General features: G+C 43.0%; 1 long non-coding RNA gene across 1 annotated transcript; it reads left to right on the top strand.

Annotated features, from left to right (window-relative positions):
* The first annotated feature begins 7,067 nt into the window (after nucleotides 1-7,067).
* Nucleotides 7,068-11,254, top strand: LOC148001042 (uncharacterized). Its single transcript, XR_015639134.1, has 2 exons — nucleotides 7,068-7,122; nucleotides 9,375-11,254. It is a non-coding gene; the product is annotated as an uncharacterized LOC148001042 (long non-coding RNA).
* Nucleotides 11,255-17,310: the final 6,056 nt, after the last annotated feature.

Genomic DNA, 17,310 nt, shown 5'->3' with positions numbered 1-17,310 from the left:
CAGAACTACATAGTCTCGCTGTCCCTGTCCTGCCTCCTCACTTTCTATTTGCTTGTCTCCCTTCTGCTTCTCCTCTGTAACTCATTACTAGTGGACGCTCTGGCCCTGCTTTATTTCCTTCCCTTTACACCACGGCGACTGACATATTAGTTCACACATACAGTGTTCCTAGCCTTCCTGGCATTCTGAAATATTTTTTATTTGACTATACCCATTTTCTCATAGTGGGCCTACCCATTGATCAAGATTGGCTTTGCACACGGTACTCAACTGTCAGGGGAGTACTAGGAATTGAGCCTGGTGCTAGATCTAAGTCTAGCAGAGGAAGATGACGCCTTCACTCTAACATAACCTAATTACTCACATTTCCACAGACAGAGTAAGGGCGGTGGCTTCACTTCAGATGTACGAGAAACGTGGAAAGCTAAGGCAATACAACTCTCCAAAAAATGACTATTCTATTAGCAATATTTTGATATTCCTGTGCCAGTAAATTATATGAAATCCCAGACAAACAATTCAAATGACTGTGAGGATGCTCAAAGAACTCAGAAAAAAAAGACAGCAAACTCCAGAATTAATGCCAGAACATAAACAAACAGATTAAAGAAGCAAGTTGATAAAGGAAAGAAAATTGGAATTTAATGAATAGAAATATGGGAAGGGAGAGCCAAACTACAGCACTGGACATGGTTTCAATAAATCAAGTTAAAACTTCAATGGAAAGCCTCACCAATAGAAGAGGGAATATTAAGCCTTGAAGACAAGGCAGAGGGACTGGAGCATTATCACAGTGACAACAGGAAGTTAATAAGGAAGTTGGAGGGCAGGATGGTGGGAGTGGGGGTCGGTCAACAGCAGTGGCTGTTCAGAGAATCCAGGTTCAATTCCCAGCACCCACATAGCAGCTCATAACTGTCTGTAACTCCAGTTCCAAGGGAGCTGATACCCATTCTGGTCTCTTTGGGTGCCAAGCATAGACACGGGCACTGACATACCTGCAGGTAAAACACTCATACATTAAATAAAATAAAAACTTTTATTTTTTTTTTGAGGCAAGATCTCTCTATGTAGTTCTAGCTAAATTGGAACTTGCTATGTAGACCAGGGTGGCTTCAAATTCACAAGAGATTCACCTGCCTCTGTCTTCTAAGTGCTGAGAAGAAAGTCATGTACCACCATGACAGCTGAAATAATATTTTTTAAAAGAAAGGTTTATTTTTTTAAATTATAAAGAAAACATATAGGATCTATAAAAATATCAATGCTACCAATCATGAACATAGAAGAATTCAATGTTAATTACATTTTTAAGATCAAAACAAATTTAGGAACTGGAGAAATAGCTCAATGGTTAAGAGCACTAGCCACTCTTTCAGAAGACCTGGATTTAATTCCCAGTACATGGCTGCTTACAAACTCTGTTAACTTTCAGTTCCTGTGAATCTAGTGTCCTCTAGTGACTCTGCAGGAACCAGGTACACACGTGGTACATATGACCAAGTAAAACACCCATACACATAAAATAAAATAACTTGTTCTGCTTTGTTTTCTTTGGCTTTTCAAGATAGGGTTTCTCTGTGTGGCCTTGGCTGTACTGGGACTCACTCTGTAGACCAGGCTGGCCTAAACTTGGAGATCCACCTACCTCTGTCTTTAGAGTGCTGGATTAAAAGCATGTGCTACCACCATGCAACAAACATTTTTTCAAAGAAAAAAAGGTATAACTAAAATAATCACAGACAAATTCTCACATTTAGGCAAAAAGATGTTGAATTAGGTGCAAGATACATTTAGAACATCAAGGCCAGAGAAGAACATACCAAGATAAAATTATATTCAAAACGTCAAATACACATAGTAAAGAGATAGAGAAGAGAAAATAGATAAAAATGAGAAAGGAAGATGCTAGAATGTTTTAAGATTTGATTCTGTACATGGGACAGAATAAAACCTTCACCAGAGTACTAGATAATTTTATTAATTTTATGTCAATTTGACATAGGCTAGAGTTATCTGAGAGGAGGGGACCTCAATTGAGAAAGTCTTCATAAGACTGGGCTATGAGCAAGCCTGAAGGGCATTTTCTAAATTAGTGACTGATGTGGGGAGGCCCCAGCCCACTGTGGGTGGTGCCATCCTGGAGCTGGTGGTTCTGCGTTCTATAAGAAAGCAGTCTGAACAAGCTGTGGGGAGCAAGCCAGTAAGCAGCACCCCTCCATGGCCTCTGCATCAGCTCCTGCCTTTAGGATCCTGCCCTGTTTGAGTTCCTGTCCTGACTTCCTTCGATGATGAACAATGATATGGAAATATAACCCTAATAAACCCTTTCCTCCCCAAGTTGCTTTTGGTCATGGTGCTTTATCCCAGCAATAGAAACCCTGAAGAGGAAAACCAGAAAAATACTTAGATCTGATAAACACTTCAGCAAAATGACAAGAGAGAAAGTCAAAGTATAAAAAGGAGTAGTTTTCTAACAAATCAGTAAGTACCAAGTGTGCTGAGATGGAGATCAAGGAGACAATCACACTCACATTGCCAAACGCACACAAAGATGAAATACCTTACAATAAACCTAGTTAAAGAATGGAAATGCCTCTGAATCAGTAGAAACTTACAAACACCAAAGACATGGAAACACACACTAGAAGATGGAAAGACCCACCCCCAACCCCATGTTCAGGGATTGCAATTATTAAAATGGCTACGCTACTAAACCTGGGATTTTTAGTATCTTGAATATCCGATGAAATCTCCACCAAAAGTCTAGTGCCATTCTTCATCAAAACAGGAAAACACGCTTAGGATTCATGTAGATGTATCAGAGTGCACTGGAGACTGCATCTCTTAGCAGCAGACGCTTCACCGGTACAGTCTCCCCAACACTTCTGCCAAAATGTGAGTCGAACAAAGACAACGTGAGCGGACATGCCAAACTGGATGAGGGAAAGCCCACATGGCATCAACCCTACACAAAGAGCTCCAGGCAACTGAGGAAAGTTGGGAGCAGGAGAGAAGGCCTTCTCTAGGGAAGAGCACATCGGTTCATTGTCCAGTGCCAAATGGCCATCCCAACACAACACAGGTAGCATTGTACAGACTGAACAGATGGCTATAGTTAGCAACATTTATGCATAGATGAAAACATATATGTGTGTGATTAAAAATTAGTGAAAAAGTCATGAATTTGAAGGAGAGCAGGGAGGAACATATGGGAGGATTTGGAAAACAGGAAAGGAAGAGAACTGTTGTAATTAAATATAGTTTCAATTTTTTTTAAAAACTTCATATGGAACCAAAAAAGGACCTTAGATAGCCACAGTAACCCAGAACAAAAAGGAGAACACTAGAAGGATCACCATGTCTGATTTCCACATAGACTACAAAGCCATGATAGCAAGGCCAGAATTGTATTAGCATAAAAACAGATATGTAGATCAATGGAAAACAATAAGAAATATAAACCCACACAACTACGGCCACCTGATTGTGTCCAGATTCCAAAAGTAATTGCTGGAGGGAATAAAAGCCCCTTCCACAAATACTGATGGCAAAAATGGGTGCTGCATAGAAAAGAATGAGACTAGGTCCTCATCTTTCACCACGTACAAGGACCAACTCCAGATGGAGCAAAGTCCCATAAGGCCTGAAATCCTGAGGCTATTTATGTCTTAGTTAGGCTTTCTAACTGGGAAGAAGCACTGTGATCAGAATGCAAGATGGGAAGGAAAATATACTTCCATATCACTGTTTGAAGTGGAAACTTAAGGGCTCTTTGGGAAGTCAGTTGAATTTGATGGTGTTTTTCTGGGGTAAACACATGAAGGAACGTTTTGTTAAAGTGGACACAGGTGAAAGGCTAAGGCAGACTCATGAAGGAACATTTCACTGAAGTAGACACAGGACAAAGGATGTTCTGCTAAGACAAGCATGTGAAGGACGCGTGATGAAGGATCCTCACTAACAGCACACGTGTATTGGTCCACCTTACATTGCATAGTGAGCTCCATTTGTCAGGACGCCAAAGAGAAAAACTGCACCAAAAAAAGTCTGGTGGCGTGCTGTAGTTTTCTTGCCGCTTCAGCTGAGACACTCACGTGCTGAGGCAAGACCTGTGGAGGACACGTGACGTTTGGAGGAAGTATAAATAGGACTGATGGACAGTGAAGGAGGCTGAGCTAGGCTTGCTTATAGAGCTAGATGTGCAACGCTTGTGGGTCTGTGTTGATCTTCACTTCATTGAGAGAGGCACAGCTGAGAACTTGCCCCTGGAGTCCCTCATGCTGATTTGTGTCAAGGCTGTCTCTGCTAGGCAGCGCCACCACTGCTGGTTCTTGCTTGCTATCCTGACTACCAAACTGGACTGCTGGTGTATCCATGAAGTGTTCGCAAGTGGATCAAGCTGGGCTGCTGACCTGTGACCTGAAATGCTGATTTCCAGACAACACAGATGGGAGCTGCTAGAAAGAACCATTTCTAAACAGGTCCACTTCCCCATATTCTTTCTTTTCCACTACCTCTAGTAGGGAGGTTAAAATGTTTGAAGAACCATCATTAAAAACAAAGTTTGAAAAAAATTAAAGTTCAACTGTTCATCATCAAAGGAAGTCAGGAAAGGAACTCAAACAGAGCAGGAACCTGGAGGCAGAGCTGATGCAGGGCCATGGACGGTGCTGCTTACTGGCTTGCTCCCGTGGCTTGCTCGTTCTGCTTTCATATAGAAACAGGACCAACAGCCCAGAGATGGCTCCACCCACAATAGCTGTGCTCTCCCATCAATCACTAATTAAGAAAATGCCCTACAGGCTTGCCTACAGCCTGATCTTATGCAGACATTTTCTCAAATGAGGTTTCCTCCTTTCCGTTGATTTTAGCTGTGTCAAGTTGACATAAAACTATCCAGTACACTGTCCCCTTGTCAACTTGACCCACAAACACTTCACTGTTAAACCACAACCTCTCCTTTCTCATTCACCCCAAGATCTCACATTAAAAATATAAATAACTCTAAAAGTCCCATAGTCTTTACAAATTCAAACACACTAAAATTTTACTACTTATAAATTCAAATTCTCTCTATGGTGAACTTTTGTAAAAATCAAAATTAAGTTAAATACTTTCTTACTTCAAAAGGAAATAGCTGGGGTACAGTTACAATCAGATTAAAGCTAAAACAAATTCCCAACAGTGTGAATAACTCAATATCCAATGTCTGGGATCCATTCACAATTTTCTGGGCTCCTCAAAGGGGCTTGGGTCATTTCTCCAGCTCTACCCTCTTCAGCTGGGACACTTGATGTTGGTCACCTAGAACTGAGAAATGAGCAAGAAGAGAGCAGCATTATTGAGGTTAAATCTGTGAATGTTTCCTCAGAGTCAGCAAACAGAAGCTATGTGCCAGAGGAGGCCAAGGTTGTACCCCATGCTGATATCTGGGCTTGGTAGTGTAAGAGTCATGCAGGTGGTGCTAGTTTTGAAGGTGTAAGGGGGATCATGGACTGAGGCTGGTCCTTGGAACTCTGAAGAGCTAGGAGAGGCCATTGGTAAAGACGCAGCCTTGGTGACAGTTGAAGTCTGAGGACTAAAGGGGTCATGCAGAGGAGTTGAGGTTTGGCACCATGAAGAGAGCCTAGAAGAGTATATTGGTGAGAGTTCAGACCAGTTGCAGCAGAAGACCCTAGCATTTTGAAGATGTCAGTACCATGGGATGGTTGCTATGGTGGAGTGGAGCCTGCCCGAACTTAGAAGACAAACTGCTAAAGATCTTATGAAGGCACTTCCCTAATTGAAGGTGCTTCCTCTCAGATGACTTCAGCCTGTGTCAAGTTAACATAAAACTATCATAGACAAGGGCTTTAAAAATAAGAACTGCTCATGAAATAAATCCAACAATTGATAAATGGTATGTCATGGAATTAAAAGCTTCAGTACATCAAAGGAAATGGTTAAGCAAGTAAATAGTCTAAAGAATGGGAGAAAATCTTTATTAGCTATACATCTGACAGATGATTGGTATCTAGACTAAAAGAATTAAAAAACTGAACAATAAGAAGTCAAGCAATTCAATTAGTAGGTAATAAAATAAGACTGTTCTCAAAAGATGAAACACAAGCATTCGAGAAAGATATTTTAAAATACTTAGGGGTTGGGGATTTAGCTCAGTGGTAGAGCGCTTGCCTAGCAAGCACAAGGCCCTGGGTTCGGTCCTCAGCTCCGAAAAAAAAGAAAAAAAAATATATTTAGTTTCACAAACTGTCAGATATCAAAAAAAGTACATTGAGATTCAGATTCTGTTTCATCAGCTTATGAAACAAATCAAACTAATGTTGTTGGGTATGTGTATGAAAAGGAACCCATTTATGCTGCTGGTAGAAACGCAAATTAGCCTAGCACTATGGACATCAGTGTACAGTCTCATAAAAACTAAAGCTCTTCCACGTGACTCATCTATACCAGTCCTGGATATTTAATTATCCCAGTTCACCATATCGCAGAGATCGGTGCACACCAATGTTTCCTGCAGCGCTATTCACAATATCTAAGTTATGGAGCCAGCCTAAGTGTGCAACAACAGGGCAATTGGCAAAGGAAGATTATATCCAGATCTGTACAATGGCATTTTTCAACTTTTAAGAACAAAGTTAGGTTGTTTCTAAGAAAATGGATACAGCTGGAGATAATCATATTAAGCAAATTAAGCCAGACTCAGAAAAACAAATACTGTGTTTTCTCTCATATATTGTTGGGAGTGATACCCTTGAAGCCCTCCATTGTTGATGTTAGAATTAAGTATGACTAGGTTCATGGAAAATCCCCAGCCAGCTGCAGAAGACTAATACAAATCTGGTGGTCAAGAAAAATAATAATATGATAAAATTCATCCTGCTGACCAATAGATATGACAAACCTGTGACTTTTCTGACAATCTGTCAACATCAGCCTACTCCCAGACCACACGAATATTGTGTCCTTGGCCTGCATACATGTTTCTTACTTCCCCCCTCCCTCTGATATCCATGTTATGGTATAAATTCAGCCTTGGGGAAAAATAAAATTGTCGCCTTGATCAGACTCTTGTCTTGGTGTCCTTCTTTGCACCTCTTGTCCCTCATTCTCTTCCAGGTACCCTCAGACACCTTCGCTTACAAATGGCACCCAACATGGGGCTGTTTGGAGGTCTCCTGGAGGAGAACGTCGTCTCCCGTGACTAGGCAGCCCTGTCTTTCTTGTTTGTCTAAGCTTTTGCTCCCCCCCCCGGAGCTTTTGCTCCCCCCCCCTCTCGGAGCCTTTGCTCCCCCGCTTCTGGCCACCATGGACTGCCCGACCTTGGTTCAGAGGCTTGGTGTGTGTTTCTCCCCAGATGACGCAGATCTCAGTGGCAAGTGATGGGACAAGCATTCTACAGTTACCTTTTGTGACAGGACTCAGGGAGTTATTCAAGACGCGAAGAATAGGGTTAAAAAAAAGAAAAAAGAAAAAAAAATTTTTAAATTCTTAGATTTTGTAGGAAATACTTGTCCATAGTTCCCCCAGGAGGGAACAATTGATACAAAAGATAGTGCAGAGTTAGTGATTGCTTAATGGATTGGCTAACCTTGCTGCTGAAGTCTGTCCTCTATAATGAATAAAAATTGTGTGCTTTTTGGGTTCAAGCTTGCCTTTCCCTGCATGGATGGGCAACCCCACGTATGTGGATTAAAAACCTTATACCCTCATGCTATTGCAATGATCACTTTGTCAATCTGTGCTCTGTGGGTGGCGCTCCTGAGGTAAGGCCACTATGGGGTCTTACAACATTTTGGTGCACCTGCCAGGAACTGCGCTCCCCCCAGACCACAATTGGCGAGGAGATCGGAGGTAAGCTCAAGCAAGTCTGTGTTTTGTGTTCTGTGTTACTTTCTGTTTTGTCTTTGTGTCATGTCTTGTCTTTGTTTCATGTTGTCTTGTGTTGTCTGTGTCTGCTGTCTGAAGGGTTCGAGTCCCTTCAGAGGGGGGTTTGAGTCCCCCCCTGTAGAGGGGTTAGAGTCCCCTCAGTGCTCGCTATATGTCCAGTGAGGGACTTACGGCTGTGACAGGCAGACGTGCTAGTTGTCACAGGCCACAGGCCCTAAAGGATGCTCTAGTAGGAGAAAGGAATCTAGAGGACACTCTAAATCCCGTTGGGAGGTGGGGTCAGATAGTCCTCCTCATCCCAGAAGCAGCTTAGGTTAAGCTGCAGTTTGGACCAGGTATTGAAGGTATCAAGCATCTGTGGAAGTTGGTTATAGGATGCCTTGTCTTGGTCTTGTTTGTCCTGTTTGTTTTCTGTGGTGTTGTTGTGTCTTTTTGGCTTTTGTTTCGTTTTTGGACTTGGACTGATGACTGTGTTTGAAATCATGGAACTGTTTGTTTTGTTTGACAAGGAATTTTATTTGGTCCTCTTGGTGCTTAACTTGGAAATAATTTGCTTGAGAAATTGTTTTCTGCCTGGGAGCTTTGTCTTTCTCTCTTGAGCCTCCTCCCCAAGGAGAGATGCCCCTCTTTTTGATCCCCTTGCCCTGAAAAAAAAAATTCCAGTCGCTGCCTTCAGTGGCCAGACCTTCAACACTTGCTCACAGAAGGAGAGCGTTCATTAAGAAAAGTTCTTTGAGGGAGCCTGCCTTATCTACTGGCCCTATTCCAAGAGAGGAGTCGGTCTCCAGCATTAAGTCGCCTTCCCCGTTAGTCATCATTGACATATAGAGTGCCTCTGATCCTATCCCTGCAGCAGTCAGCTCCTGCCCCTATGGTCAAAATGCCCCAGGTTGGGGGGCAGTAGTTTCAGAAAGAGTCTGCAGCAGACTGCAAGGAACTTTGTTTTGCTAGACAGAACAGGCTTTACTCTAGGATGATAAGAGGAGAAAGTCTGGGCACGGGCTCTTTAGCTTACTCCAACTGGAAGCTGTGGCCAAGGTCAGAATCAATGTTTTCTTTTCCATGGCCCTCTAACCCAGTGAGACGATTGGTGAAGGACTGCTACTGCAGTCCTGGGAGGGCTATACTATTAAAGATCAGTACTCCAGTGTTAGTCTCTTTATTGGTTGTAAGAGGCAGGAAGCCCAATTGTGACTCCTGCCTCAGGAATGGCAGGGGAAAGAATCCTTATAGCGAGTTATCTCTGACTATAGCTTACTCTCTGATACCAGAGGCTTCAGTCGGATCACACACCCCTGGGCGAGCCTCCTTCAATACTCAGATGCTATTTTCTCCTGGTCTCTTGACTCAAGGTTGCCAGGCATGTCTGACAGCCTGGAAGAAACTCCCCCCCTAAAGTGAATGAACCATACAATTCTTTTATCAGCTGCTTGGCATCTAGCACCCAGATCCTAACCATCTCTCCATCCTTTTGTTATTAGTTCTTACTGGAAGTCTAGTGACGTTTGGAGTCTGGGTCTCTTGAGAGGCAGAGCCACCGAGCAGACACTGAAGAGAGTGACTCCTTAAGGGAGAATCTAAGTCCAGAGAGACAGCCGGTAACAGACTCCTGCTGCCCCTCTGCTCACCTTTCTGTTTCACAGACACAAAGCTTGCGCTCATTTTTGCACTGGTCTTTTTTTTTCCCAAGAAAGCTTCCTCGTTTAGCTGTGTGACTGAATGCTACTTGTCACCTGAGCTGGTTGTTCCACCAGCTCTCAACGGGCCACCCCCTAGCTTTCCTGCCTGGCCTGTTACCCCTGTTCTTAAGAATTTTATCACCTAATACACTGTGTTGTTTGACTTATAACATCTCCCATCCTGCTAATATACATGTCCCAGAGTCCCGTTGTGAAGGTTCTAATTCTAAAATAAGGGGATGGTGCATTCCCCTAAATATTAAATTTACCTCCGTGGTTTGAAACCTGGATTGGACACGTGGATATACTTGGGGTCTTAGAATGTTTCAATCAGGTGCTGATACAGGGATTATATTTACCATAAAATTGCTAAAAGAGCCTGTACGTTCCTACTCCCCAGCTTCTGGGCACTGATCCAAAGAAGGAGCCCAGGGAGGCACTGAACTTGGTGCAGGGCACACATGCAACTTCATCTACAGCCTGCACTCCACCGAGAGGAGCTGCTTGCTCAAAGAGCTGCACCGCATTGAGTCCATTGCCATTGCACAAGAAGAACTGGAAGCTCTGCCACCCACTCCAGGACACTGAGATATGTGTTCTTCTACAATGTGATGCCTTTTGTAGGGTTTGGATTTTTGGATAATGCAATTATGATTGTTGCAGGAACCAAAATTGAATTGTCTATTTGATTTATTTTGAGAATTTCAACAATGTCAATCAACATGTTATCTTTTCCTTCTATGTATCAACATATTTAACTTTCAGTTATTGATACTGTACTGTACTGAGTTGGGGTTTGCTTATTTCTGACATGACATGCATGGGATACCTATGTATGTCTTTATCTTTTGCTTATATCTTTTGGTATTTGGACATTTAATCATTTAACCAGCTTTGTTAAACAACAGATAGATAATATAGCAGCAAAACCTATTCAGGTATATTATCATAGGCTAGCAATGGAGGATACTTTGATGATGGCCAAGCTCACTTACACATCTCCTCACAGCCCAGGCAAGGACATTTTTGTCCTTAAGCCAAATGAGGACAACATTCTTTTCTGCCTACTGTCCTGATGCCTTTGCTAAAATATCAACGAATTGTCACCCCTGCATGCTGAGCTGGACAGTCAATGACGGGTAAGAGAGTGATTTATTCACGAATAAAGGGCCGAAGATAGGAGGGCCGCCATTAGCTGCTGCCTTATCCCATGACGGACCCTGGCCACAATATTCTCTTGGCCATGTGACAAATATCGCTCCAACCTAAGACAGACGCAGTTCCCGAGGGGCTCATTCCAGGACAGCATGGCCATTTGGCCACCTTTTCATTTGACTATAAGGAAGGGGGAGATGTTGGGAGTGATGCCCTTGAAGCCCTCCATTGTTGATGTAAGAATTAAGTATGACTAGGTTCATGGAAAATCCCCAGCCAGCTGCAGAAGACTAATACAAATCTGGTGGTCAAGAAAAATAATAATATGATAAAATTCATCCTGCTGACCAATAGATATGACAAACCTGTGACTTTTCTGACAATCTGTCAACATCAGCCTACTCCCTGACCACACGAATATTGTGTCCTTGGCCTGCGTACATGTTTCTTACTTCCCCCCTCCCTCTGATATCCATGTTATGGTATAAATTCAGCCTTGGGGAAAAATAAAATTGTCACCTTGATCAGACTCTTGTCTTGGCGTCCTTCTTCACGTCTCTTGTCCCCCATTCTCTTCCAGGTACCCTCAGACACCTTCGCTTACAATATATGGTTTTTAAATATCATATAGATACATAACATTAGATAGTCACATATGGTATAAAAATAGAAGTGAAACTGTCTAAGGAACAAAAGTGACTAATAGGGGTCATAAGGAAAAGGGTAGTGGTAGATTATAGAGGGAACATTCACAATATACAATATACACGTGTATGAGAATGCCTTTATGTAATACAGAACCACATACAAGGAACATACACCATGAAACCCACCCTTAACCATCTCCAGGCCCCTAGTCAAGATTCTCTCTTCTCTGAGTTCTGTGACATAATTTTACAAGCTCTATTCCCTTGTTTTCTCAATGCCAAGCAGGAACAAACTCTTAGACTATTCCTGGACTGAGATCACCATCAAATTCAGGGTATGACCCCTATTGCTAATTCTATATAAAAAGACAGAGATTGTGATGGCACTATATTGGGAACCTCTCATTGTTCTTTTGCTTATTAAATCCTTAAGCAACTGACTTCTCCCCCGCCACACAGGCACTCCCTTTGCCCTTGCTGGGTTTACAGCACAATCCCAAGCTGAACCCCCTTACCAACAGCTATACCTCCTGTTGTGCTACATCCAGATGGTCACCCTTGTGCTTTAAGCATTTCTCACCCCCTCGCTCAAGTCATAAACAGAAACTTGGTCTAAGCTGTCTAATTGTTGGATATGTACCTGAAGAAACTCCATGCTGATACAAGTGGTGGTTCTCCAAACCTATTTATGCCCATGTAAAAAAAAAAACCTGGTTAATACCTCTCTACAACACTGAGATTCTCCTGTGTCGGCTATTCCACAGTTAGACATGATGGGAAGGAGAAGGTCCTGGGTACATAAGACCCCAATAGCAACAACTCATCCCAACAAAAAGTAGAAGCCAAGCCCAGTCCTCGGGCTGGCCTTCCTGTTTCCAGTCTATGGAAGACAACAGGACATTTCCTGGTGCCTAAACACCATCCTGTGTTCCTAAGTGCTCTCCTTATGCATCCACAATTCTGATATTCTGGGGTGAGAATCATATGATAAATATACTATTTCTGTCAACCTATGTTGGGTATCTTAGTCACTGTTTACTGCTGTGAAGAGACACCATGACCAAGGCAACCCTTATAAAGTCCTAGTCCATTATCATCATGGCAGGGAGCATGATGGTATGCATGGTGCTAGAGCAGTAGCTGAAAGCCACATTCTAATCCTTCACAAGCAGAGAGAGTTGGGGGAGGGAGACAGAGACAGAGAAGGAGAGAAGGGGAGAGGGAAAGATGAGAGAGGGAGGGAGAGATCAGGGAAGGAAAGGAGATATATATTTAAAAAAAAGACAAGATGAGTCTTGTGACCTCAATTTCTTCAAAAACTGGAATTCATCTTGAATGTGTATTCATGCTCCTTCCAGGTGTAGCGCATAGGAGTGAGTGTCCTCCAGATTACTCACCATTGCTTGCTTTTGTTTTTCAGTTAAATGTTCATATTCCTCTCCTCTATGGAAAAACATGTGTTGGTCATTGTGGCTTGTCAGCCATGTGCAGCTTGTCCTTGTGATCGTACACTTCACTCATATCGACTCTTCTTAATCCTCAGAGTGTAAACTGTCTGATGCTCTAAATAAAATTGGCCTGGGCATAAGACTTTAGTTCACCCCATTTACTGGCTCTATCCCCCAGGGTCCCACTGCCCCAGGCTACTGACAGTAGAGTAACAATGTTAACATTTGCAAAGCAAATTTTCTTTCCAACTGAGTATCTCAGTCCTCCTTTTTGCTTCCAAAGAAGGAGAGGGAGAGAGAAGAGAGGGAGAAGAGAGAGGGAGAGAGAGAGAGAGAGAGAGAGAGAGAGAGAGAGAGAGAGAGAGAGGAGGCACTAACATAACCACTTATTAGGTGCAACCACTGGCAGTCTGGTAAATAAAACTCTTGAGTTCTGCCTGGAACTAAGTGGGACCTGACTTTTCCCTTTTATCTCTGGTCTTTCAAAAACATGGCTGCCAAATCCCTCAAAATCATCCCACTTTTGGGCAACCTCTGTGTATAGCTGAATACTTTTCTGGTATGAGGTCAAATGTATTCAATCCCTGCGGCCCCTCAGACCCTTCTATTACAGCCAACTTCAGCAATCTATTGACAGGCCCTTGATATGACTGGATTTAGGCACAAGCTACAATTTCCTATGATGTCCAGACTTCTTGTCTTCTAGTGTTTTCACAATCTAGGCTCCTTTCTAAGGAAGGCACTCTTACCTCCAAGCCCTCACATCATAAAAACAAAACTCCAGAATTGTCTGAAATTCTTCCTCTTATAGCGCTAGCCACAAACAACCTGTTGCTGGAACAGGCAGCACTAGGCCAGTCTATTCTCAGAGGGCTCATTTGGCCCATGGGAATCTCAGAAATAAATATCAGATCCCCCCACCCCCATCTGTGCGTGTGTGACAGGTTTTCTCCATGTAGCTGTTGGCTATCCTGGAACTCACTTCATGTACTAGACTGGTCTCAAACTCAGAGATCCATCTCCCTTTGCCTCCTGAGTGCTGGAATTAAAGGTGCACACCAGTGCCCCAGCCTATCAGAAATACCTCTTTCATTCAATATCTGGAAGGCCACAGTGGCATCTGTAGAGGAACAACAGCATAGTCCTAGCTCTTTAGCAAGAGTAGCCTTCCAAAGCTCAGGTTCCCAGAAAACCTTAATGTAGGAGCGGAAGGCACATGAGTTCCCTTTAATAAAATCTGTGCTTCTGGGTCAATGCCTATGGAAATCATCTCTCAAAATAAATCAAAACACCCAAGAGCCTAAAACAAAGTTTAGTGCAGAGCTCCGAGTAGGGCAGCTTCTAGACAGTTGTCAAGATGGGTCTAGACCAACTTAACACTCTCTCTCTCTCTCTCTCTCTCTCTCTCTCTCTCTCTCTCTCTCTCTTTCTCTTTCTCTTTCTCTCTCTCCTTTAAGTGTATTCTGTATCTCTGGCTCCTATTTTCTAAGTCCTCTGTTACAATTGTTATCTTATGGGTTGTGATTACAAGGCATTAAACTCCTCAGGGACTTCAGTCATCAGCACCACTGTCTCAGGGACTTCAGTCATCAGCACCACTGTCTCAGGGATGTCAGTCATCAGCACCATCACCTGTTTTTCCCACCACTGAGGACCTCTCAGCCCCCAAGAGTGTCACGCAGTCCCGCCTTCAACCTCCTACAATGACTATTATCTTCCCACTCTCCAAAATATGACTTGATCCTTTTGTCTGATGGTACTATGACCCCATAACAGACCATTAATGCCAACCATCACCCCTAGCACCCTTTTTAAACTCTGAAGAAATTCCAGAATTGAGATAAACAGAGGCTAATTCCTGATGAACCCATGACATCTTACCTTAAGAGACCAGTCTCAGAATGGACAAAGGTATATAATTTACTATCTAACAGTGTACACAGTTAGGCATCTCTTTTCTGTCCCCACACAAATGGCCCACTAATATAAGACAAGGTAAATTTGCTATTCTAATAGGATCCTGTGTCCCTTGGGGAAGCAATTCATTCTCCCTCTCCCTCTCCCTCTCTCTCTCCCTCTTCCTTCTCTCCCTCCATTTCCTCTCCCCTCAACTTTCTGTGTTTCTGTCCACAGCATGTGGAGATATATATATATATATATATGTATATATATATATATATATATATATCAGTCTGATAATTCATCTTGGGCTCACTGTTCCCAGCACACTTCTTGCCTCTAAAGAGAAGAGTACAAGGAGAATGATGAAGGAAATGGGAAATTTGTTCTGTATTCCCAAGGGCTGTTGTATCCAGGGCAAAGGGTGAGCAACTAGAGGAGGGTTGGGAATCTAGAGCAAGGAGCATTGGATGGACATCCAAGGTTAAAAAATCCCTTGAGTATAGGAAAGAACTAGAACCAAGTAACAGGCAAGAGCAGAGAGAAAACAGGAACAAAGTGGTCTGGGGACATCCCTACCAAGGGTATCTTGAGAGTCCAGACATGGGGCTTAGGCTTAAATAGAGGGCAAAGGAATGTACAATAGAAGCTCTGCTTGTGGTCCCTCTCCATTGTTGGGGCTCCAGTCTCCCGTGTAGGATGGTCTGAATGGTTGTCAGAGTTGTGTGACCTCTTCCCAGGAGACAAGTTCCTGCTCTGGTTGGCTCTAGGCTACTTCTGTTCCTTCTTCTGGCACGAGATTTCAGGGTAAGTTCCAATTTCTTTGGTGTTCATTATTTAAATAGTTTGAAAGCCAAAGGAAAGGGCATAAATGTCTCTTTAGAATAGCTTCATTCTTTCCAGGGGTGAAGACCCAGTCAGTAAAGTCAATGGCTGCACAAAGCCCGGTGGCCCAGAGTCTATCTCTGGCACCCATGTGAAAGATGTAGCAATACAAGTTTGTGACCTCAGACATCCTACAGCAAGATGGGGGACAGAGACAGAAGAACTGCCAGAGGTCACAGAGAAATTAGCCTGGAGCACATGTTTCAGAAGCACAAACAACAGAGACCTGACCTTAGCAAGATGAAAGACAGAAGTCCTTGGACCTACACACATACACACACACACACACACACACACACACGCATGCACATGCACACACACATACACACACAGACATACACACAGAGACACACACGCATGCACACACAGACACACACACATGCACAGGCACACACACACATACACACACACATGCACATACACCTTGAGCCGTCTTCATTCCTTCCAGTATAGTTATAGAGGGCTTCATCTTCTTGCCGGAAGTAAATTTTATTCCCACTGTTCATACCTACTTTAGAAGGGCTGAGGAAGTCTGGAAACACTTACGGTGTCCATAGAACTAGGCAGACAAGCACAGGGGCCAGCAGGTAGAGACAATGTATAAGCCCACAGGAAGCAATGGTTCTGAACAGATGGGAAGGGCTGTGAGTCAGGTACTACCTTACTTAATTAGACAACGACAAGGACATTTCCCCTTTGCTCCATCACTCCAGGGAGATCGCATAGACCTAGAATTGGCAGAGGTTGTTTCTGGTACTTGTTATGGGTTAATGTCAGAATCCATGGATAGTTCTAATGACCAGAATAGTTCTCTTAAAGAATAAATGTGAATGGCCAATAAATACTTGAAAAGGTGCTCCAACACTATTAGCCATCCGGAAAACGCAAGTTAAAATTGCTTTGAGATTATGTTTCACCCTGGTAGACATATCTTTGAGAAACCAAGTTGACAGGATTCTAGCAAGGATGTGGGAAAATAGAATGCATTACCAGTGAGAATGGAAATTGGTGCAGTGTCTTTGTAAATCAGCGTGATTTACAAATTGCAAGATAGAATGACCATGTGACCTTATCCTTATTTGTTGTCATAGCAACAGTGACTGCATAGATTAGATGTAGTGTTGAGACCTGCTCCTTTTAACATAACTGTAGCTATTTTGTATCTATCCTAAGGTGAAATTAAGTTCAGGTTCTCAGACTTCACTTCCCAAATATAATTATCCATCGCTGACACGGAAGAATGGTACTAATAAGCCAAAAAGTTATGGTTGGATTACTTATGCTGATAGCTCAGTGTTCTGAAATTCCCTACTCCCTACCCTCCACCACCCCCCTCTTACCTCACCCAGGACTAATCAGCTCAAAGGTTATATACTGTCTAGTCAGCCAAAATGCTGGATTGCTCCTCTCCTGTCTTATAAACTTTTGAACCTGGCTTTTCCTATTAAAAAGTCTGCTTTCAGGACAGACAAGTACCACATTTAGGCTCTGGAGTCCTTTCTGGGGTCCTGGACATTCAGTCTTGGGGTGTGCATTCAATAAAGTATTCTTGCTTAACTGAGATGGGTTTGTGTGGCGATTCCTGAACCCCATCATGTAGTATTATTCTTTCCTTTCTACCATGTGGAGCACGCTGGGGGCATTAGTGTTAGCGATTCCTTAGAGATTTGGTAGAATTCAGCATCGAGTCTGTCCAATCCTAGG

This window comes from Rattus norvegicus, chromosome 15, assembly GCF_021556685.1.
Source record: "Rattus norvegicus strain SHRSP/BbbUtx chromosome 15, alternate assembly SHRSP_T2T, whole genome shotgun sequence".
In the NCBI taxonomy this organism is placed as follows: domain Eukaryota; kingdom Metazoa; phylum Chordata; class Mammalia; order Rodentia; family Muridae; genus Rattus; species Rattus norvegicus.
Note: the sequence above shows the minus strand (reverse complement) of the source record. Positions and strands in the feature narration are given on the sequence as shown.